Source organism: Pteropus vampyrus, unplaced genomic scaffold (genome assembly GCF_000151845.1).
Source record: "Pteropus vampyrus isolate Shadow unplaced genomic scaffold, Pvam_2.0 Scaffold53, whole genome shotgun sequence".
In the NCBI taxonomy this organism is placed as follows: domain Eukaryota; kingdom Metazoa; phylum Chordata; class Mammalia; order Chiroptera; family Pteropodidae; genus Pteropus; species Pteropus vampyrus.
This window is the reverse complement of record NW_011888834.1, coordinates 6,427,483-6,439,790: the sequence shown is the minus strand read 5'-3', so window position 1 is coordinate 6,439,790 and position 12,308 is coordinate 6,427,483. Positions and strand designations below refer to the sequence as shown.

At 40.2% G+C, this 12,308-nt stretch overlaps 1 pseudogene; it reads left to right on the top strand.

Annotated features, from left to right (window-relative positions):
* The first annotated feature begins 7,208 nt into the window (after window positions 1–7,208).
* On the top strand, window positions 7,209–7,327 carry LOC111739765 (annotated as a pseudogene).
* The last annotated feature ends 4,981 nt before the right edge of the window (window positions 7,328–12,308 follow it).

The following is a 12,308-nucleotide window of genomic DNA, read 5'->3' as shown; positions in this document are numbered from 1 at the left end:
TATTAAATTTTGTGCCCCTGGCAGGGAGGGAAGAGGTTCATTTGGCATGACTGATTACAGTTTTGAAAAATATCATAAATAGCACCTCCTTTAATATTTGGAAGAACACTTATTAAGTAATACAAATACAAATTATACCACAGTGGCATCAATATTGGTTTGAGCTGAAGACATTTGAGAATCAACAGATGCTAAAGGAGACTTTATCTGACCTCTCCCCCTCCACACACACCTTATCTGATGAAAAGCAGAAACTTCTGGGGGCGAGGCTACCAGAATTTCTGCTCTTTCGAGCAGTTTCACTCCGAGGAAGAAGCCCTAGAATCAAACTACCATAAATCCCCTCTTCAGAGGAGTTTCATGCTCCAAAGAAGAAGACCACTTACCAGCATAATCAAACATTATTATCTTATCTCCCATTCTATTCTCCTAAAATCTTATCTCTTTTTCCTAAAGAAACTCATGTGTTCTTTCCTTTTTCTCCTCCATCAAACTAGGTGTATAAACCCCTAATTTTAGTTATTGAGCTGAGCCACTTTCTTTGTGATCTTTCCACTATGTGAATAAACATTGTCTTTTCTCTTGTTAATTTGGCTTTTGTCAATTTAATTCGCAGGCCCCCAAGAACTGAACATAAGAGGGTAGAGGGAAAGCTTTTCCTCCCTGACACCTATATACGATGATGGTGTATTGATGGAGCACATGTATTATGATGGAGCGCAGATATTACATCTTTTTCATTTGAAATTTTTTAAAAATTGTGATAAATACATGTAAAATTTAGCATTATAACCATTTTTAAGAGTACCGTGTTGTGCAACCAAATTGCTAGAGCTTTTCATCTTATAAAACCGAAACTCTGTTTCATTAAACAACAGCTTCCCATTTCCCCGTCTTCCCCCTACCCCGCCACCTCTCGCCCCTGGTAATCACCATTCTAGTTTCTGTTTCTATGAATCTGACTATTCTAGATACCCCGTATAAATGGAATCATACAGTATTTGTTTGTGACTGGCTTATTTCTCTTAGTATAATGTCTTCAAGGTCCATTCATCTATTTGATTTTTTTAAAACAAAATAAATACTCATTCATAGAGCTATTCCAGAGTCAGTGTTCTGTGAAGTTTCTTATTGTAGGATTTTATTTTTGTAAGGAGACGTTTTAGCTTCAGTGTGTGTGTGTGTGTGTGTGTGTGTGTGCGCGCGCGTGCGTGCGTGCGTGCGTATTTGTGTGTGTGGACGTGTGTGTCTGCATGTGTGCATGCTCATGCCTTCTGCCTGTCTGTATAGTTTGTTTTATTTTTCTTGTCAGAGCTGGTGCTTCACCATCTGAAAGGCTTTAGGTGATTTATGTTGTTTTACCTCACACCATTCCTGTTAAGTCATGAAGTCAAAATAAATAGATATTTCAGAAGCGAGTGAGTTGTCGGTCCAAAGTCAGATTGCAGGGCTGTTCTGTTTGTGGCTGGATGGGCCCCAGCGCTGCTTTGGGAGGGATAAAGTCTTGGGTACAGCCTGAGTGGGTCAGCTTTCTCACGGGTGTCCTATGGGCACCACAGCCGTTTCTAGGCCTCCACTCTTGAGTCACGAGGGGTGCATGACCATAGGAAGGCTACCTATAAAATCATGCAAGGCCCATGTTCTATGGGCTCGGGGACAGTGGCATCTTCGCTGTGAATAAGGACACATTCATGTCCCTGGCTTCCTCTCGATGTCTTTTGATTCCTGCCAGAAGGAACTGAGAAAAATGAGGTTCCATCTTCCTGGAAATTGTCTTATTTTGATCTCTTCTTAGGCAAGGCCAGAGGTCCCCCATGAGGGACACGAGTTCTAGCCGTGGCACCGTTACTCATGTCACTCGCAGGAACCCACTCGCCGTTATACCTCGGTGCTTGGGACATACTGGACACATGGTAGACACTCGATAACTAATTATTAAGAAAAATGAGTGAATTTCCCCACGGGACCTTGGACAAACCAGTTAACCTCCCTGGTCTTCTATTTCCTTCTCTGTAAAGTGAAATAATGGGCTGGAGCTCTGTTTTCCCTCTCATCTGGAGTATTCCTTGATTTGAGAAAAAACTTTTTAAATTTAACTGTTATTATTTCTATGTCAGCATGTTCTGGGTAGGGATAAATACCAAGAGAACAGTTTTAAAACTTGATCTTTCCAGAGAAATAAAATTGTTTTTCTTCTTAGGGTAACACTTTGGAGTTGGGGGTTGGGTGGAGAAGAGGAGCAGAACTTTAGAGATTAGTCATCAGCCTAGAATAAGAGACTATAGATGATTGCCTGTCACTGCCTCAGGTCACTTTGGGACATCAGGAATATCTTGGTAAGGAAGACGGAAAGATGCTCTATTTAAAAATCTCATTACAAAAGAGGAATCGATAATCAAACTATCCAAATTATCCAACAAAGATAATATAGGCTTATGTGCATTTGAAAGACTACCATGCCTTTTACAGTTCACTACATATATTAATTAAAGAGGGATTTTGATCAATTTGTTCTTAAAACAATTTGCTTTTAAAGCAAAAAAAAAAAAAAAGGAAATTTCTGATAGGCAAAGTTTTCCTTTCCTGATAAGTCGATTGTTCTATGAAATGCTGGGTAACTTACCACTACTGCTGCCTTATAAGAGAACAATGAGACAGCCTGTTGTGGTCCTATTTCATAGTTGGGACATTTCCAGTATAGGCAGGTTAGGTATAAAATGAAAGTATAATCGTGGTATTGTTCAAAATGATGTTAATTTCACTCCTGAAGAAGGGTGTGTGCTTATTACCAAACCCCAAGAAAGCTACAATGGAGCTAGAAGTAAAAAATGCTTAGGAGACCTAATTTGAGCATAATCCTTTCCTGCTTAATTACCAAATGTTTTCATTATTTAAAAGCTATAGAAGGAGGCACTGAATTTTTTTGGGATGGATACTCAGGACACTTGGCACAGACCCCACATCTGGGGAATGGGGTTGGTGACTGGGAGACTGGAGTCAGTGTCGAGAAATAGAAACTTAGTTTTCATAATACACTTTTTACATTTGAATTTTTCAAAACCATGTTCATATAGTACATTTTCAACTTTTACAAAGAGCTATACATCATTACTCAAGCTGTCAGGATAAAGTTTGGTTTAAAAACATGGACCAAATTGCAAAATAAAGCATAATAAAACTTTACAGAGTAAAAGTTGAAAAATACATCATGGTGAAAATGTTGGAACAGCAGTCACAAGGGACTCTATTTCTAGTTTGGTCATCTTGACAGATTACTTCTCTTTTTTTGTCCTCAACTGCTCCCATGGAATAACAGGTCGGTCTAGGTCAGTGGCTTTCAATCCCGGATGTATGGTAGAAAAATAGTTTTAAAAAATAGGGTTGGTTGGATCCCACTCTTCTTAGATTCTGATTTAATTGGTCTAAAGATACTGGTCTATCAGTGTTTTTCAACTTTTTTTTTCATTATTTCTCCCCTAAGAACCATTTTTAAAGAAAAAATTTTAATTGCACATTCTCATAAACATTTAATACTACCAGATACACTGTCTCTCTGTTTATGTACTGTATGTACATCTGTGCCGTAAAAAGAGTGAGTTGTTTTTTTTTTTTTTTTTTGGTCTGTGTTGAGAATTCATGGTCTAGATTAACAGTGAGGTCCCTAATAAATTTAACTGTTATGTAACTCTTTAGCTTATCTGAAAGAACAGAAAAAAGAAATGAAAAGGAGAGTACACTACAATGCAAATTCCAACATAGTCTCCCCTGGGTTTTGACAGTCAGAGAACAACCCCCACATGTGTATCCGTGCCCTCTTGGGTTGGCACCGTCTTGGTAGTTTAAGACATAACACTCAAGGAAGGAAGCAGACGAGGGGAATCTCAGACAAATATCCCGAAGGTCCACCTCACCCACGGGAGGTTTCCCGACCACCAGAGCTGGGCAGCGGTGGGCAGGACCGACTCGCACAGCACGGATGTGCCAACACCGGGTGTGGTCAGACAGAGGCCGGGTAGAAAAGAGAATCTCAGAATTTGTTAGGAGCTTGAGCTAAATAACCTCTAATGGCCCTTTTAAACACAATTCTATGCTCAAAGCAAGAGCCAGTAATCTGAGTAAAAGAGAAAGCAATCTCCCTTCTCTAGAACTTCCATGGCAGGTGGATGTGTTAGGTGGTACTAGCCACCTCCACTTGTACTGGGGTTATTTATAAACATGTCTGTGGTTCTCCTACTAATGAAAGGAGTGTGAGAGACATTCAGCTGCTGCCCGTTTTGTGCCGTTATTTGCAAGACAAATAACAGCTACAGTACTCAAAGGCTGTGGAATGACTTCCAATAAAATGTTTTAAATCAAGTCCTCTCCTTCTGAAAGAACATTTTATTTATAGGCTAGACTCCTCCCAATAGCATTTATTTGCTTTACAACAACAACCAAACGTTCAGAAAAGTCTAAAAGTTCTACATATGTATTTGCAGATACAAAGCCAAACTTTAAAAATCAGATTTGATCTTAGATGCTTATGATGATGCCATCATTTGTTGACGTTGATCCCAAGTACTGAGGCTTCCTTTCCCTCTGCCTGAACAGGAGCTCTATGTTCCTCATCTCATTTTCATCTGAATGCACCAGTGTAAACTTTTTTGGTCTAAAGTTGAATATTTGGAATCAAAGGGAAGAGTGGGAGGTGGAAGGGAGAAATCAGCCTAAGAAATACAAATAGCAAATAACAATAATAATAAATCTGGAAACTCAGATTGGCCTGTGTGCCCTCAAGGGTTTTACAATGCAGTTGGTAAATCAGTTCACTTTTATGAAAAGTCAAGTAATGCTAGAAGGTATCATTAAATAGGAGGTACAGATAATAAGGAATCGAGAGGTAGGAGTGCTCCCTGAGAGCTGGTGTCAGAACTGTGCAGGAATGCTGGGGGTGGATATACCTGCATACATATAAGGCAGGAATGAGAGCCAGCTGGAGACAGAAAAGGAACAAAGTAAATTAGGTTAAACTATTCAAGAGAAGTTTAAAATGAAGTTTCTTCTCTTAATTTTTTTTTTTCAAGCTGTTGCTTCGAGAGCTGTTCCTCTGCATGATAGTCCAGAAGAAAATGATGTGGTGTTTGCACAAAGGTACCATTCACCTTTCATGGCCTCCGGATGGAAAGAACTGCAGTGCTCAAAATGAGAGTCATTAGTAACTTTGTGGCGAGCAAAATCCAAGAAATGCAGAGTTCTTGGGGTTCAATGTGACTGGGCAGTTGGATTTGTCTCCTCCGGCCATGATGTGTGTGCCTTGATGTGGAGTGTCCGATGTCCAGTACAATTATGGGGGAAGCCAGTATGGGTGAAACATCATGTCACCTACGGAAACAGGAGTGACACTTGACATGGTGTGGAAGGATGCTGACTACGTGATCAAAATGGCTTTTCAAGTACAGAGTGATGTGATTCCCTGAAATTCGGGCAGATTAACCTCATTGAGGCTGACATGATATAGTTCACACAAGGAGCTCACAGGGACTCTGATCCTTTTGATGGCAGAGGGGGAATCACTGCCCATGCTTATGGACCTGCAACAGGCAGTTATGTTGAACCCAACAGATTTTGTCCCTGTACTGATGACATCTGTGACATTCAGTCTCTCTACAGAGACTCGTAAAAGCACCAACCTATGTCACATACTCACATCATGGAACCCCAACATAAATAAATGTCGATGTTACCACTACCACTGGTGGAGAAATCTTTTTCCTTGAAGATGGGTCCTTCTGGTGGTAGATTCCTGTGTTATCAAGCCATGGATGCAAATGGAGCCAGGAATCAAGTTTTTCTTTTTAAAGACAACAAGTATGGTTAATCAGTGATTTAAAACCACAGCCAAGCTATCCCAAGAGTACATATTGTCTGGGCTTCCCTGACTCTGAAAAGATTGCTGCTGCTGTTTTTAATCCAACTCATCTATAAAATCTACCTCTTTGTGGATTAACAATATTGGAGGTGAGATGAGAGTAGACAATTCACGGACCTTGGCTATCCCATGATGATTAGGGAGAAATTTCCAGGGCTTGGACCTGAAATCGAAGCAGTCTTTTACTCCAAAGGACACAACTATATTTTCCAAGGATATAACCAACTTGAATATGACAAGCTATCTGATCATGTCACCAAAAGCAGAAAAGCAATAGTAGGTTTAGTTGTTAGGAATGGTGTGCATCAATTTGCTTCAATTTATTACGTATGTATTGCATGTGGGCTTTGTGCCTAACACACTTTCATATAATGGTATCTTAAAATAATGAGGCAAAGGTTATATATAGACCATAGATTAATGATTATGACAAATATAAACTGAGTTTTTATAACATTTTTCAGTTTTAAAAACTTGCCAGAATATAGTCTCTTCATCTTTCAATTTTTACTGTTAAGTTTGAAAATAGAAACCCTCAAAGGCCAAGAGGATACCTTTTGGAGAATGCTCAATAAGTTGGTTCCTAAAATCGTCGGACTGAGAAATTATAATTACCCCCTCTCTGGCTTGCCTAAAATGAAGAAATGACGTTTCAATGACCATTACATTTTCAACGAGGGCATCATCTTAATTAGGATTTTAGAACTTAAAAAAAAATGGCAATTAAGTAAGCTATTTAAATGGCGATCATGTAATTTTATTTTGTTTTCAGGTTGACTTTATTAATTTTACATGTAAAGTATAAATAGATGAAAGTTTTGAAAGAAAAAAAGACCAACTGGATCGGCAGTTCTGCGCCAAAGGTGACATCTCTGTGGCTCTGACCTATATGAGATTTCCAGTCTCCACTTCTGTGTTCACCCCTGGCCCTGTTGCAGCCTCAGACTCCCAATGATCAGCTTTGGCGGGTGGACAGCTCCCAGTGAGGAACTCCCAGGACACCCCTCCATGGAGCTCTCACCTGTGGGGCAGTGATAGGAAGCAACTGGATCTCAGGCTGTAGGCAGCTTGGGACTTGGGCAAGCGTGGGCATTCATACAACGGAAATGAGCTCAAGAAAGTTGCAGAATGGAAAATGTGAAAGGTGTTTGGGGGCTGCATATTGGCCAGTTTTCTTGGAACAGATGGTTTGTAGCAGGGAATATTGAAGTAAGGCTGGAAAGGGAGCTCAGAGTAGTATGAATAAAGCTTCTGGATGCCAAGCTAAGAATTGAACTCGAGGTCTTTAAGACCCAAAAATGTCTATGGCCATGCAACCCTGGACAAACCCCATCCTGTCTGATCTTGGAAGCTAAACAGGGTTGGGCCTGGTTAGTACTTGGATGGGAGACCACCTAGGAAGACCAGGTGCTGTAGGAGTAAAAAATAAAAAATAAGAGATTGTAAGCTGGCGAGTTTCTTCCAATCCATGAGGTCAACCAAGGGTTGCCTAAATAAATAAATAAGTAAATAATAAAATAAACAGTGAGGAAATTTACTTAAAAACAACAACAACAACAAAAAACCCAAAGATACAACAGAACTGATCCTCAACTTCTAAATACTGTAAAGAAATAAAATGCTGGGAGAAGAAAGGGGGCATTGACTACTGACATCCAGTTCCCTCTTCTAGCTGCTGGAACTTTCTGCACAATTTTGTAGTGAGGCTCTTTGGGAAGGAAAGAGTGTGTGAACTCAATTCTCCTTACATATGGGGCAAAGCCACATTTCACTAAGTTTATATAACCATAGATTCTGAAGGCGAGAAAGGGCCTTCAAGTCCTTATACTCCGTGCCCTCATCCATTGTTTAAAACCCTGCAAACTCCAATAACAAGGCATCCAGCCTAGGTTTGAATTTTTCCAGTGTCGGGTGACTGGGTCTCTGCTTCTCAGAGAAAACTGTAACCTTCATCCATTTTAGTTAGTTCAGCCTCCTGGGGGTGATGCAGAGCACCTCCCATCCCTTTCCCACAGACAGCCAGGTCCCCCCCGATTTTCTCTCTTGTTTTCCCTTCTCTTTTCCAGGTGAACATCCCCAGGTCCTTGACACCTTTTCCCATGCGACACGACTTTGAGTCTCCTCTCATTCTCACTGCTGTCTTTGTCATATCTTTTTTTTTTTTTTTAATTATAAAGAATAATGTTTTATAGGTAAGGACTGGAAGACACATTTATATAATTAAAAAATTTTTTTATGAGATATAATAAAATTAACCATAAAATTAACCCATTGGAATGTGAAATTCAAACGCTTCCATTCCCTAAAAGGTTCCGTTGTGCTGATTTACTGATTTACAGTCACCCGCCTCCCCTAGCCCCCCACCCCCGTTCCCAGACTCAGCTCTAGGCAACCACCGATCTACTTTCTGCCTCTATAGTTTTAGGGTTTTTTTTTTTTAGGGTTGCTTTTTATATAAAAACTTTTTTCTTATCAGCCATCTGAGACTCCATGTATCATAGAACATTTCTTTAAGATGGCTTTTTCTTAGGATTTTTGCTTATAGATGCAGACAGGGTTAAAAATTCATGAATGATTGTTCCATAATGAGCTATTATATAATTTATCTTCCTAATTGCTAAAGAATCATCCAAACAGTACCACCAGAGGCTCTCCCAAAATATCCCCTGGAGCTACTGTCTGAATATAGAGTACTGAATGGGCCATTGATCCAGCCCGGCTGGCACTTCATAAGATTTTGGTGCCTGGGGGTCATGGAATAAGGACGAGGGAGCACACAGGGCCCTCTCTGCTCTCCTCAGGCCTCTCCCAGAACCTCCAAGCTCAATCCTGCCTTTGTTTACATTCTCTTCCCTGTAAGGAAAGCCTTCCCTCCTCTCCCCTACCCTGAGATCCAGCCCTGGTCTCTGATGCCTTCACTGACCACACACTGGAAAAGATCTTTGTGTTCAAACACCACATATTTCACGACGCTGTATGAACGGCTGGAGAGTGGGGACCGTGTCATTAAACCTCCCTCAGAGCTCCTTCGGCTTTAGATGAATGGGCTGCCCTGACTCCTGGCCCCTGATTTCTCCCTCCTTTGAGCCCCTCCAGGTCTTTGCACTTTTATTATTTTCTGCCTTACTCATAGTCCTTTGAGTGCCTTATTATGTTGTGGGTGTCCTGTGGGCGGTAGCTTACTCACCATTAAGTCCCCTTCAGGGTGTGACACAGTGCCTTGTACATGATAATAACAATAAAGTAACGACCACCAACCTTTGCATATCACTTTGCAGTTCCCAAAGTGCTTTCATATCCATTTTGCAATTTGACCCCATGGCAATCCTGCGATAAAGGTACGATTATTATACTCCTTTTACAGACAAGAAACCAGTGCCCAGCGTCCTTGCTTCTAAGATATTCTGATGCAAAGTGCCAGCACTCTGCTACACCATCCTACAGCTCAATAAATCTTTGTTGAATTGATTTAATGTTAGTTGATTGGTCTTGTTGATATGGATAAGGTACAAGAAGTAAGGAGCAGGGTTGGGTTGTTCTTTGTTGTAGCTTTTGTTGCTGTACATGTATTCATTATCTATTAGTCCATTTATTCATTCAACAGACAAATACTGAGGATCAGCTACGTGATTCCAGTGTCAGGCATCAGTTAAGCACCAGGAATGCTTAAAAACTTTTAGATGCTTCTCTCAAGTTGCCCACCACATTGTGAGGGAGACGCACAAGTAAACCAACAATTGAAATATAAAACTATATAGTGTTAGGGCTGTGGGAACCTGGAGGAGGCCTTGAAATCAGCCTGAGGGTGTCGGCGACTCTTTCTCAGCAAAGGCATCTCCTGAACAGTTTCGAAGGGCTGGCAGGGTTAGCCAGGGTTTTCTCAAGAGAGAAGCCCCAGGCTTGATGAAGAAAGAACACCTCTGCAGACTGTAGGAGTCTGGGGGTCTGATTTGCTCTGGGACCTCTAAAAGTTTTAGCAGGGTAGGAGGCAGCGTAGACCAGTGACTAAGGGTTTTGATATCAGATGCATCTGAATTTGAATTCCACCTCTGTTAGTAATTAGCCATGTGATTTTGAACAAGTCACTTACTTAACTTTTTACTTAAACTCTTAGTTTCCTGATCTGTGAAATAGATAAAGTCTTCTCTCATAGACTCTTGGGAGGATTGTAAGCAAGAATGAAGATAAAGCACTCACACAGTGTCTCGCATGCTGGAACAGTCAATAAATGAGAAGACGAGATTTCTTAGAAAGTTGTGTTGTCCTATGTGATATCGTTAAGAGATGGAATTAGCAAGAGCGGCTGGATGGACCAGCCACTACCTTCCCCCTCCGCTTCCTCTCAGAAATCAGCTCCCTCATCTCACAGGGCAGATGCAAAATGCCCATCTGAGGCCTGAAAATGCCTATCATAGTGAAGAGAGGAGAAGAAGAGGTAGGAGAAATGATTAAAACATAGAAACACAGGCTGAAGCCCTGAATCAAAATAGAAAGCGTAAAATTGAGATTAAAGTGAATAAGAGTTGGGAGGAAAACTATAAAGTTCAGAAGCAAAATACTGCCTTTCTTCTGAATTTTGGGCAAGTTTTCATTAAGTCTCTCCTTAACCAAGAAAATCGATCCTGTGATTCTAACATTTGAGACCTCAGCTCCCCTGGTGCATTTTCTTCTGGATGGTTTACTATTCCCAGTTTGCAAAACACTTTCATATATAGTGTCTCATTTAAATCAGTAAGCCATGATTTTACGCTATTCTGAAAACAAGGCTGCTTCATGTCGCGGGTGAAGAAACAGACTTAGCTAACTGCTCTGATTCAAAGTAGACAAAGATCAAGAGCTTCCTGTAGAAATATCTCTTAGCTACCAAACAGGGCACTCAGGCCAGAATCCTATACAAGAAAATTCTTTGAATCAGTACAACGAAAGCCACAGGAATGTAAGCATGTCCCATCTATTGTTGCTGAGTTTATGGCTCTTTAAATACATGCTACCAAAGGCTGCAAAAGTAAACACAGCCTGTTTGGGAAGCACGGGATCACCCAGGAAAGCACTTGACTGCAAGTGTGAAAAACCTATCTTGATCAGAAAGGTAGAAACGTCAAACCACTTTGGCTGGTTTTCAATGTGCTTTCTTGGCTTTATTTCAGTTAAAATATGTTCTCAGCTTTATCGAGATGTAATTGACATGTAACATTGTGTAAATTTAAGATGTACAATGTGATGTTTTGGTGCACATACATATTGTGAAATATTTTCCACAATAAGGTGAGTTAACACATCCTTTAGCCCACATAATTACCATTTTTTGTTATGGTGAGAATATCAAAGCCCTATACTTACAGCAATTTTCAGGTATACAATCCAAAATATTTTTAAAAGAACAATTTATGGCTTAAAGAGTTTAAGAGACCCCCCCCTCCCCATAATACGGCCCAGTAGATACCCTATGAAACAATCTACTTACCGAAAACAGGTAAAATAGGACTTTTGCAGGTATACTTGATGTTTCTATTCCTGTGGCCCACACTATATGTGATATTCAGTGCCTCTAAAGCAGTTTACATGTTTATCTCATATAATTCTCGTGGTAAACCTATGAGGTGAGAATTTTTATCTCCATTTACAGATAAGGAAACTGAGACCCAAAGAGACTGTGACTTCTCCGATGTCACAGAATGGGTCTGTGGCATTTAAACCGGTCCGATTTAAAACGAGGTCTGTTTTTCAAAGCTAGGCCCGTGCTCTTTCTTCTTCATCGTCTCCCAAGAATTTTAATTAGCTCTTAATTAGAAACTTTGTGTTACTCTCTTATTGTTTTTTGATTTTTCTCTGCCTTCAAGTCCACCTCTTTTTCACCACAAGCAATCACTATTCTAGGCACTTTTTAAATGCTAACTTATGAGATTGCTTTTATTTTTATTCTTTGTTTGTTTGCCTAGGTCACTGTAAATGAAATAGAAATACATTGAATAGATATAGAAGCTGATCAGTTCCACTCTCCTCCCCAAAACTAAACATTTTTAATGGATTTGTGGGTATTCTCCCAGATGTTTTTCTTAGCATGTGAAATTTTATGTTGAAGACAGATACAAATATATCATGTTCTTTCCATTTTACAGATGAGGAAACCGAGGTTCAAAGAGGTTAAGCGATAGCCCAAGATTAAACTGTAGGTGAGTGATAGAGCTGAAATAAGCACTCAGGTCTCAAAGTGTTTAGCCCCATTTCAACCTACCACCTGTCTAATTAGCCTTCAGTCCCAACACAAGAGCCAAAGAGAACACTGTCTTTGAGTCAATTGTCAACTTAACTCTAACATACATACTTGCTCTCTGATGAACTGCTTAAGATACCCTGTGGATTCTAGTTTGTCTATTTGAGGAAAGAACATAAACATGCC